At 46.8% G+C, this 12,051-nt stretch overlaps 1 long non-coding RNA gene across 1 annotated transcript; it reads right to left on the bottom strand.

Annotated features, from left to right (window-relative positions):
- Positions 1–1,189: 1,189 nt before the first annotated feature.
- Positions 1,190–11,801, bottom strand: LOC115522986. Its single transcript, XR_003971596.1, has 2 exons — positions 11,680–11,801; positions 1,190–1,771 (listed from the first exon to the last, which is right to left on the bottom strand). It is a non-coding gene; the product is annotated as an uncharacterized LOC115522986 (long non-coding RNA).
- Between the last annotated feature and the right edge of the window lie 250 nt (positions 11,802–12,051).

Below are 12,051 nucleotides of genomic sequence, written 5' to 3' on the forward strand. Positions count from 1 at the left end.
TGCACGCACACTCCCACAGGGAGGAGGGAACACAGAGGTCAAGGGCGGACACTAATTTAGCCTCGTGGGCATGAGGAGTGGCCCAAAGACTGGAGCACTAAACGGGGCAAGAGCAGGTTCCTTCGGCCAGGGGAGGAGTCTGCATTTCTTTCCAAGGATGACGGGAGCCCAGAAGCCTCCGGCAAGGGAGCAGGTGGATGGCATTTGCATTTTGGCCAAACAGCGCTGGCTGCTGTGTGGAAAGCGAGCGAGAGCGTGGGCTTTTGTAGTTTTTGTGTTTGCCTGTGACCCACGGGGAGTGAAGCGGCACCACAACCGTCTTCGTCTTTAAGAAAAATGACACGAAATGGCATTACAAATACCGAAACAGGGGCAGGGCTTTGCAAGGGGCTAGTGGCCCTGAAGTCCAAGCTTCATTGGCTTCGGGATAGAGCCACTTCTGATTACAGCCCAATACACCCACATCACACACACACACACGCGCACACACACACACACACCATACACAATATACACACTTGAAACAGGTCAGTATTTATCATATTATGCACTAAGTGCCGGGCTATTTTCTATTGTGCTTTTTTCCTTCTATGCCATTCCATTCCATTTCTCCCTAAGGCTGTCTGTGACTCACTACAGTGATTTCATGACCCACTAATAAGTCCCAAGCTGCCCTTTGGAAGACACTGGCTTAGAGGGAGGCACAGGAAGTCCCGAAGTGGGGCTTTGAAACAGAGCGGGCCGGAGGCAGGGTGTGTTTGGCTCAGGTGGGGCCACAGCCTGGGCTGCGGCTCGGACACATGACACACAGCCACCTCCCCACGTAGGAACGTGGAGACACAGGGCCTCGCAGCCTGCCAGGACAGCTGGCAGGAAAGGGCCCCTCGTTGCATGGCTAATCTGACCCTAAGAAGATTTTGATTTGAATCACCTTTTTGCTTACGGTGGCCTTGGGTTTCCTGTGCCTCTCTCCAAATCAGTGTTTTCCCAACTGCAGTTTGGAGCCTATTAGTGGGTCATGAAATCACTTTGGTGAGTCTCATACAGCATTAGAGAGAAAGAAGGAATGGAAGAGAAGAGGAGAGGAGAGGAGAGAAGAGAAGAGAAGAGAAGAGAAGAGAAGAGAAGAGAAGAGAAAGAATGAAATGGAATGGAATAGAATAGAGAATAGAACAGGCAGAGCACATGGTAAGGATAAGTACTGATTTATTTGTTGTGTGTCCGTGTGTGTGCATGCATGTGCTGTGTGTAACTTTTACTTCCAAACAGCCATTAAATAAGTAAAGCTATAAATGCAGGGCAGAGGAAATCAATCATGTCCAGTGATTCAGACACAGAATTTGCAGAATGGAGCAACTCAAGAAACTCCAGACTGAGAAATACAGAAGAGATCCAGCCCCCACAGACGTGTCGGACTCTGCCAGATGATGACTCAGTGAAAGCTGAGCAGTTTCTTCACTTGGCCAACTTTTTTCCTCGTTGCTGTTCAATCCAGCCGTCCTTCCTCCTGCATCCCGGGGGCCTGGGTAGGAAGGGGCTTCCAGTACTGGAGTGACTCACCCTCCTACCAGTCACCTCAGAAGCCCTCAGGCCAGGATCATTCTTTTCTCTTCCACACAGATGCTCCTGCCCGCTACGGGTCACGGCTCCAAACATGTGGGAACCCGCTTCAGGAATTTCCCACCAAGTGGCAGCTCGGTCCTCCGTGTGTCAGGAGTTTACGGAGAAATAGCAGGGCTCCTGGACTATTCAGCACGAGTTGGATTTGTGTCTTGAACACAAAAGAAAAAAACAACATTTTCTCAACTAAAAACCATGACAAGGGGTCCTAACTTGACAATTGTTCTGATGTACACGATTTATGTGAAAATCACAAAGTTCAAGTCTACATAAGTGTGTTTTTTTGTGAATTACCTTCGTGAGAAAGAATTACATTTTTTTTTTTTCAAGAGTGCCATGCTAGAAAAATCCAGAACGTGGAGCCATCACGTCTGGACATACGTGGGTGCACACACGTAGGAAGGCGCACGGAGCCCCCCTTGCTGTCTTCACCCCCCCCCATTGGTCCACCCACCTCCCCCCGGCTTGCGCCTCTCGCCCACACTCCGCTGACCCAGCCTTGCCAAGATCGTCACCGATCTCCAGGCTCTAAAATGCAACGGACACACTCTGGTTCTCTGCTTGACATCTTGACACCGTCCAATACAATCTGTTTCCCTCTTCTTCTTAAAGCACACCCTTCTCTCGGCTCCCACCTGACGCCACACAGTCCTGGCATTTCTTCCGTCTCTCTGGCCACCTCTCAGCTTCCTTTGCCAGCTCCGCTTCCTCTACGAAACCTCAATGGGCACGTCCCATCCTGGGTCCTTTTCCCTTTTTGTTTTATGTAGTCTGTCTAGGCAACAGGCAGTCATGGGGAGGTGGCGTGGGAAATGTGTGATTGGGCAGATCGGGGTCGTCACACCGATGGAGCGGAGGCTGCATCAGCAGCCTTTAGTGCTCCCGCGTCCTCGTCCTTAGCAACTGGAACCATCTTCTAAAACAGCAGCTCCAGTCCTCCCACACCCCGGCTCAACCTGGCCCATGGGTCCCGCTGCTCTCAGAATGCGGCCCCCAAACCCTCACCACTGCCGGTGAGGAAGACGTCTCTTCAGCATCGCTCACCCTTGCTGAGTTACTTGAGCCACCTTCTGTCACTCGTCCATGACACCCTACATACTGGCTGCTATGATAACTCTTGTCACTTCAAATAACAGTTTTGGTGCCAAGAAACATTTTTGACACTTATCGGTGAAAAAATATACACTTACTGCTTCTGCTCATGAAATCAATAAACCATCTCATCACTATTTTCTTAAAGTTTTTTTTAATGTTTTATTATATAATTTTGAGAGAGAGAGAGAGTTAGCGGGGGAGGGGCAGAGAGAGAGGGAGACACAGAATCCAAAGCAGGCTCCAGGCTCTGAGCTGTCAGCCCAGACGCGGGGCTCGAACTCACAGACTGAGAGATCATGATCTGAGCCGAAGTCAGATGCTTAACCGATTGAGCCACCCAGGCACCCCTCTAATCGCTGTTTTTTAACAAAGAACATTTTATTCTGTTAACCAAATCTTTACTCCATAATTACACAAGCAATTCATTTAAATTTTAATCACACAAGCAAAAACAAAAAAATCCTAAGACACCCCCACCTTCACAAATGCTCCTTCTCTTCTCCTCCCCCACCAACCTCCCCCCCCACCCCACCCCCGCCAGTGGCTAACGCTAACATTTCCCTAGTTATCTAGTGTTGGTTCGAATGTCACGTCTTTCAGGAAGCCTTCCCTAGGATGAGCGCTCCCATACATTCTCATGGCTCTTAGTCTGTCCCTTTCCAGAACTGATCATCATTGTTATGAATTACTTGGTTGTGCAGCTCTTTATTGAATGTCTTTCTTTGCTGCTCTGAAAGCAGCCCTGTGGGATGAGGAATGAGCCAGCCTCCTTCAGTGAGGGTCCTGTGGCTCTCAGCACAGTACCTAGCAGAGTGGACACTCAGGACATAGCCAATACATAGATTCCAGTTCTAGCTTCAGATGCTGACCCAGCAAGAGTGCCGATTTTCCCGGAGATAAACCCAGGAGAAAAGTGATAAAATTATGCGAAAGCCCTGGGGGAACATGGTTGTGAAAGGAATGGGGGCGGCGGGATTTGGCCAGAGGCAGGAGTTGGCAGGCAGTCTATGGAAACAGAACAGAAACCATGGGCTCTGTGCTTATTCCTCCCCAACCAATGTCAGGGACAAACAATGACTTCCCTAGACCCATGCTAACCCTGCTAACATCCATGCTAAGACCTGTGGTCCAGTTGTCCCCGGGAGAAAAATCTCAGTAGTTCTGTGCTTGTGAGGAGTTAAGAAAAACAAGTAGGGAAACACACACACACACACACACACACACACACACACAGTTGATTCCCTTCTCTGACAGCTCCCTTTTCAAACCTCCATACCATAGGAATCACAATCTAAAACTCTTCCTGAATAGTTTCTCCCTGGGGCAAAGGATGGGGAGCCAACCTGAGGAGTTTGTCTTGCTGAGTATGGAGTGACTGCAGGGACTGATGCATCCACCACCTTATCTCCCTGGGACAGTGGTAGCCTAGGCACTGTCTGAGAGAGACACCAGTGCCCCGCAGCCCCGCCATGGAAAATGAGCTCACAGGTCAAAGTAGCAAAAAGCATTAGAGAGGCATGACCATTTTCAAGACGAACAAGCAAGGAAATAACAACAAAAACTAGGTTACAGAGTCCATTGGAAGCAGAAATGTTTGTAAGTCCAAGACGTGAAAATTAGCCTGATAGGGAAATACAAATCAAAACCACACTGAGATACTACCTCACATCTGTCAGAATGGCTCACGTGAGCAACTCAGGCAACAACAGATGTTGGCGAGGATGAGGAGAAAGAGGATCTATCTCTTTTGCATTGTGGGTGGGAACGCAAGCTGGTGCAGCCACTCTGGAAAACAGTATGGAGGCTCCTCGAAACACTAAAAACAGAACTACCCTACGGCCCAGCAATTGCACTGCTAGGTATTTATCCAAGGGATACGGGTGTGCTGTTTCAAAGGGACACATGTACCCCCGTGTTTATAGCAGCACTATCGACAATAGCCAAAGTATGGAAAGAGCCCACATGTCCATCGATGGATGAATGGATAAAGAAGATGTGGTATATAAATATACAATGGAGTATTACTCGGCAATCAAAAAGAATGAAATCTTGCCATTTGCAACTCCGTGGATGGAACTGGAGGGTATTATGCTAAGTGAAATTAGTCATTCAGAGGAAGACAAAAACCATAGGACTTCACTCATATGAGGACTTTAAGACACAGAGCAGATGAACACAAGGGAAGGGAAGCAAAAATAATATAAAAACAGGGGGTTATGGGAGGGGGGGTGGCGTAAATGGGTAAGGGGCATTAAGGAATCTGCTCCTGAAATCATTGTTGCACTAGATGCTAACTAACTTGGATGTAAATTAAAAAAATAAATTATATTTAAAATCTTGACCTGATAAATCATTAAGAAATAGGGGAGGGGTACCTGGGTGGCCCAGTCGGTTAAGTGTCTCACTCTTGATTTTGGCTCAGGTCATGATCTCATAGTTCATGAGATTGAGCCTCTCATTGGGCTCTGTGCTGACAGCATGGAGCCTGCTTGGGATTCTCTCTCTCTCTCTCTCTCTCTCTCTCTCTCTCCCTCTCTCTGTCCCTCCCCTGCTTGTACTCTTTCTCTCAAAATAAGAAATAAACTTAAAAAAAATCTTTAGGGATCCTGGGTGGCTCAGTGGGTTAAACGTCTAAAGTTCGGCTCAGGTCATGATCTCACAGTTCGTGAGTTCGAGCCCCACATCAGTCTCTGTGTAGACAGATCAGAGCCTGGAGCCTTACTCCAGGTTCTGTGTTTCTCTGCCCTCCCCTGCTCATGCTCTGCCTCTCTCTCTCAAAAAATAAATTAACATTAAGAAGAAAATTTAAGGGGCGCCTGGGTGGCGCAGTCGGTTAAGCGTCCGACTTCAGCCAGGTCACGATCTCGCGGTCCGTGAGTTCGAGCCCCGCGTCGGGCTCTGGGCTGATGGCTCAGAGCCTGGAGCTTGTTTCCGATTCTGTGTCTCCCTCTCTCTCTGCCCCTCCCTCGTTCATGCTCTGTCTCTCTCTGTCCAAAAAAAAAAAAAAAAAAAAAATTAAAAAAAAAAAAACGTTGAAAAAGAAGAAAATTTAAAAATAAAATCTTTAAAAAAAAGAAAGGACGAAGGGGAAATGAAACAATAATAAAACAACATAAAAAAGGAACTGAGCATATGACATAAAAATACATAAATAGTTGAAGTAAAGACACGTTGATGGAAATAAATAGCAGACTGGATACAATTCAAGAACAAGTTGGTGAATTGGAAATCCAGCCTGAGGAACTTCTTTAAAAGAAGGGCCAAAAAAAAAAAAAAGGAAACCATTAGAGGAAAGCAAAGAAACATGGATGATTTATGTGTAAGTGCTAACATGGGTGGCTCAGTCAGTTAAGCGTCCGACTTCAGCTCAGGTCACGATCTCACAGTTCGTGAGTTTGAGCCCCACATCGGGGTCTCTGCTGTCCGCACAGAGTCGGCTTCGGATTCTCTGTCCCCCTCTCCCTCTGTCCCTCCCCCATTTGTACTAAATAAATAAATAAAAGCATTTTAAAATATGCAACTATCAGGGCGCCTGGATGGCTGGGTCAGTTGAGCGTCCAACTCTCGATTTCGGCTCAGGTCATGATCTCGCGGTCCGTGAGTTCCAGCCCCGCGTCGGGCTCTGTGCCGACAGCTCGGAGCCTGGAGCCTGTTTCGGATTCTGTGTCTCCCTCTCTCTCTGCCCCTCCCCTGTTCATGCTCTGTCTCTCTCTGTCTCAAAAATAAATAAACGTTAAAAAGCAGAAACAACAAAAAAAAGAAGTTGCTGCAAGAAACATAGAAATACAAGTGACTGAATACCTTAGAAAAGTCAGTTGTTGTCTTAGCCTAAGAACAGGAAAGAAAACACATTTATAGTTACCCAGAAGTCTAGATCAGAACTGTGCAACAGAAATGCATGTGAGCCACATAGGTCACTTTCAACTGAAACCACAGTTAAAAATTAGAAACAGGTGAAATTAATTTTAATAATATGTTTATTTAACCCATTATGTCCAAAATAATATAATTTCAACATATAATTAATTTTTTTACTGTTTATTTTTTTTTTGAGAGAGACAGAGACAGAGCACGAGTGGGGGAGGAGCAGAGAAAGAGAGGGGGACACAGAATCCAGAGCAGGCTCCGGGCTCTGAGCTGTCTGGACAGAGCCCAATGTGGGGCTCGAACCCACAAACTGTGAGATCATGACCCGAGCCGAAGTTGGATGCTTAGCTGACTGAGCCACCCAGGCACCCCTAACATATAACTAATTTTTAAAAACCGTTCATGAGATCTTTTACCCCGTCACATGCTAACTCTTCAAAACCCAGTGTATGTTTCGCACTCAGAGCCTGTCTCAATTCAAAGGCTCCATAGCCACGTGTGGTGAGTGGCTTCGTACTGGGCAACATTGCTCTAAATATCAATAAGATGGTGTCGGAAATGAAGGGCACCAAGAACTATGAGAGTGTGCTAAGTATTCGTCTTATTTGATGGAGGAAACAAATTCTAGTATTTAAAGACATTACAAAGGTGGGACAAAATGAGTAATAAATGAAGAGCCAAACTGGGACACCGGATGGTTCCCAGGGTGCAAAATTTAAAGAAGCACTCACTCTCAGGTGCCGACCTTGAACTCGTCTGATCCCGAGTGAGTGCCTCCTTGAATTTTGTGCCTGGGAAGCATGTTTGCCTCACCACACTAGTCCCAGCTCTTCTTAAGACAGAAGAAATGTCCCAAATATAGTAATAACTGCAATAAACGTAAATGAACAAAATGCACCAAGTGAAAGATACAGATTGCTGATTGAGTGGGAACAAAATCAAGATGTATGCTGTCTTATAATATCTGAATACCTGCAACACGAGACCACACAAAGATTGAAGGCAAAAGCATGGAAAAAGACATACCAGGCAAATGCTAGCCAAAAGACAGCTTGTATATAACAATATTAATATCATATAAGATTAGAATAGCCATACATAATTTATTGTCTAAAGCAGCATATCTTTGAGAACAAAAGGTATTCTTAAGAATGACAGCAGGAGGGGGGCACCTGTGTGTCTCAGTCGGTCAAGCCTCTGACTCACTTGATCTTGGCTCAGGTCATGATCTGGTGGTTGGTGGGATCGAGCCCCACATCAGGCTCTGCACTGGCAGCATGGAGCCTGCTTGGGATTCTCTCTCTCTCTCTCTCTCTCTCTCTCTCTCTCTCTCTCTCTCCCTCTTTCACTCTCTGATCTCCCCTGCTGGTTGGTTCTCTCTCTCTCTCAAAATAAATAAATAAACCTAAAAAAAAATACAGCTGGAAAAGAGAAATAAACTGGGACTGTCTTAAGCAAATCAAGATGGATGGTCAGTCATGCAATATGAAATAAATCAGAAAGTATTATTAAGGATAAGAAGGATTTCTAAAAATTATAAAGGTTTGGGGCACCTGGGTGGCTCAGGCGGTTGGGCGTCTGACTTCCATTCAGGTCATGATCTTGTGGTTCACGGGTTCAAGCCCCACGTCAGGCTCTGTGCTGACAGCTCAGAGCCTGGAGCCTGCTTCTGATTCTGTGTTCCTTCTCTCTCTGCCCCTCACCCGCTCATACTCTGTCTCTCTCTCTCTCTCAACAAATAAATAAAAGACACTAAAAAAATTTGTTTTAATTATAAAAGTTTTAATTCCTCAACATTATATGAAGCAAAAAACCCCGATAAGACAGAGAAAAAAGGAACAAACAAAAAAACAGACTCTTAAACACAGGAAACAGACTGGTGGTTGCCAGAGGGGAGGTAGGTGGGGGGGGGGTGCGTGAAATAGGTAGAGGGGATTAAGAGGTACAAACTTCCAGTTACAAAATTAATAAATCACAGAGATAGCAAGTATAGGGAATATAGTCAATAATATTGTAATAACATATAATGATAGATGGTGACCACATTTATCGTGATGAGCACTGAGTATGGACAGAATTACCGAATCATTATGTTGTACACCTGAAACAAATATAACACTGTATGTTAATCATACTTCAACTTAAAATTTTTGATAGACATATAGGGGGAAATTGCTCAACTCCACCTTCATGATAGGAGATTTTAACACACCATTCTCAGTGAAGGATGGGCCAAATAAACAAACAAAAACTCGGGCAAAAAATATAAAAGGTTTGAATGTCACCTAAACATACATACAGGGTTATGTATCCAAAGCTTTAAAAATGCGTTGTTTCAATCACATATGAAACATTTACAAAAATTGATCATATACCAAGCCATGAAAAGGCCCTAAACAAACTTCAGAGAATGAATATCACACAAACCAGACCTTCTTGACCAGACGCAACTGAGATAGAAGCTACTATAAACAGAAATATTTTGCACGTTTGCCGGCGGGCATATAAACTGATGTGAGAACACTGGGGGAAAGTTTAGCACGGCCGCCTAAAGCGAAATAGCCACATACCCTGCGATTCAACAGTTTCACTCTTAGAAACATACCTGAAGCTCCTGCACCTGTAAATCAGGCAAAATATACAAGAACGTTTGTAGCAGGACTGCTCTCAGTCAGAAAAACCTGCGGGCGCCTGGCTGGCTCGGTCGGTGGGGCATGTGACTCTTGATCTCAGGGTTGTAAATTCAAGCCCTACGTTGATGGTAGAGATTACTGGGGGGGGGGGGGCGGCGGGGAACCTGGAAATAACCTAAAAGCTCATCAAGGAAAAGTAGGAGAAAAGATCATGGGTGAGTTTGTTTTGTCCTGCCGTGTAACAAATTGCCACAAATTTAGTGGCTTAACACAACACCGATCTATTACCCCAAAGTTCCGTAGGTCAGAAGTCTGGACAGGCGGTAGCTGAGTTCCCTGCTCAGGGTCTCCCCAGGCCGGCTCAAGCCGCTGGACAGGCAGCCAGCCCGTCTGAGGCTGGGGTCTCCTGGCAAGCTCACTGGTCGTTGGCCGAAATCGATTGCTAGTGGTTGGAGGTCAGAAGCTCTACTTTCTTGATAGCCGTCGGCCAGGCGTTCTTAGCTTCTGTAGGCCACCTGTCATGGCCCTGTCCGCAGCATGACCGCTTTCCTCTACAAAGCTAGTCGGGAGATTTCACGGCACCTTTAAATCTCTGACTCTGGCCCCAGAGATAAAGGGCTTGTGCGATTAGGTCAAGTTCTCTTTCTTAAGATCCACTGGTTTGGGACCTGAATCACATCTGCAAACTCCCATCACAGCAGCACTTAGATTAGTGTTCGACTGAATAAGGTGTGTGTACCAGGGCCCAGGTGGCCACCCACACTTCTGCCGTCCTCAATGGTCTGTTCACCTGATGAGTATTATGTAGCTCAAATGGGATGAGTGACAGCCACCAGCAACTGGTGGGATTCTCCTTAGCAATTTAATATTATAGGGAAAAACTAGAGTCCCAAAGACCCCGAATTAAAAACCACCAAAGGGGCGCCTGGGTGGCTCAGTTTGTTAAGCCTCCGACTTCAGCTCCTGATCTCGCGGTTCTTGAGTTCAAGCCCCACATCAGGCTCTCTGCTGTCAGCCCAGAGCCCACTTTGGATCCTCTGTCTCCCTCTCCCTCTGTCCCTCCCCCGGCTACCACCCCACCCCCTCAAAAATAAATAAGCCTTAAAAAAAAAAAAAAAAAAGGATGTGTGTATTCCCTCCGTGGCTAGGGAGGCAGCTGGATTCCGGATAGCACCAAAGAGGCAGTGACTGATTTCCTCAGGGCAACCTCACCACCTTGGAAAACTTCCAAAATGTAAGTCGAAACGGCCATTTGTTAGAAGAGCCTCGTCTGAAAATATCTGCAGTGATCAGATACCACTCTTACCCACTCAGACCTTGAACTCTCTTACCCCCGTTTTCTATTTCCTCTCTTCCCCAATGCCACTGGCTCCTGTGCCCCTGCATTTAAACATACGCAAGGCTCTCCTGGGGGGGGGGAGGGGAGGGAGAGGTGGGGCAGGAAATGAAGCAAGACCTCTCTTCCCCCAAAACCCTTCCAGCAGCAACACTAGCGAAAGATGTTGCAAACACATCCCCTACAATCTGAGTCTCGGTCCTCAGGCCACCCACGGCCACCTGACTTTCGCCCTCTCCATCGCACAAAACCTGCCCTCCTCCACCGAGTCACCCACCACCGCTGGCATTTAATTTTCCTGGCCTTTTGGCACCCTTTGACTCTGTCAACCACTTCCTCCATGAACCCTTTTTTCTCAGAAGCTGTCACCTCCCTGACCGCTCCTTTTCCGATTCATCCACGGGTTCGTTTTCCTCCACTGTCCCCTAAATGCCAAGGGACAGTTGCCAATTGTACACTGTCGGTCTCCAGATCCTCCCTTGCGCTCAACCTTCTTCACTCTGGGTGCATAGAACCAACTAGCCGCAGGAAACGTCTTCAAACCCTTGTACCTAGAACCCTCTGTACCCCAAGCTGGGCTCGCCATTTCCTCCACCCCCCAACGTCTGCTCCTTCCTTGATGTGTCCTCTATTCACAGGGCTGTCCAGAGAAACAGAGCCAACGGGATACGCAGAGAGAGACGGATTTCTTTTAAGGAACTAGTTCGCAAGATTGGAGAGGCCAGCAAGCAGGAAGCCTAGGAAAGAGTTGACATTGTGGTCTGGAGGCACAAGTTCTCCTTCCTCAAGGGACCTCACTCTCTTTTCGTACGACCTTCAAATGACTGGATGAGGCCCACCCACAAGAAGGGTGATCAGCTTTACTCACGGTCTGCTCATGTCAATGCTGATCGCGTCTAACAAATACCTTCACAAAAACACCTAGACTGGCATTTTGCCAAAACCCAGGTCCAATGGCCTAGCCAAGGTGACACAGGAAATTACCCATCACACGTACCATCTTGGAAAATGGTACCACTATCTAACGTTCCCACACGTTTCTGACCCATAGACGTCCTGGTCCAGGGCCCCATCACATCTGAGCTACGACAAGAGCCTCGGCCCCGCCCTCTGCCCTTCCGGTCTCACCTTCGCTGGACACAGTGAAGAGTGAATCTGCTGATCTTAAACTGGCCTGTGATCATTTCCTGCTCTAGACCACCATGAGCACCCAGTCTGATATAGGAATGATCTGTTGTTGGCTCAGATACCAGGAGTGGTGTTACTGGTGTGCAATTTTTCTAGAATGAAGAACTGGTGGTTACGTTCGGAAGGAAACAGTGCAATCTAATTTACACAACAGTGACAATTCTAGAAAAGTCAATTGCATTAAAACCATACCGTCTCAGTCTGCTTGGGCTGCTATAACAAAATACCCTAGACTGGGTGGCTGAGACAACAGATGTTTATTTCTCATGGCTGTGGAGGCTTGAAGTCCAAGATCAATGTGTTGGCCAATCG

The sequence above is a fragment of the Lynx canadensis genome, chromosome C2, assembly GCF_007474595.2.
Source record: "Lynx canadensis isolate LIC74 chromosome C2, mLynCan4.pri.v2, whole genome shotgun sequence".
Taxonomy (NCBI): domain Eukaryota; kingdom Metazoa; phylum Chordata; class Mammalia; order Carnivora; family Felidae; genus Lynx; species Lynx canadensis.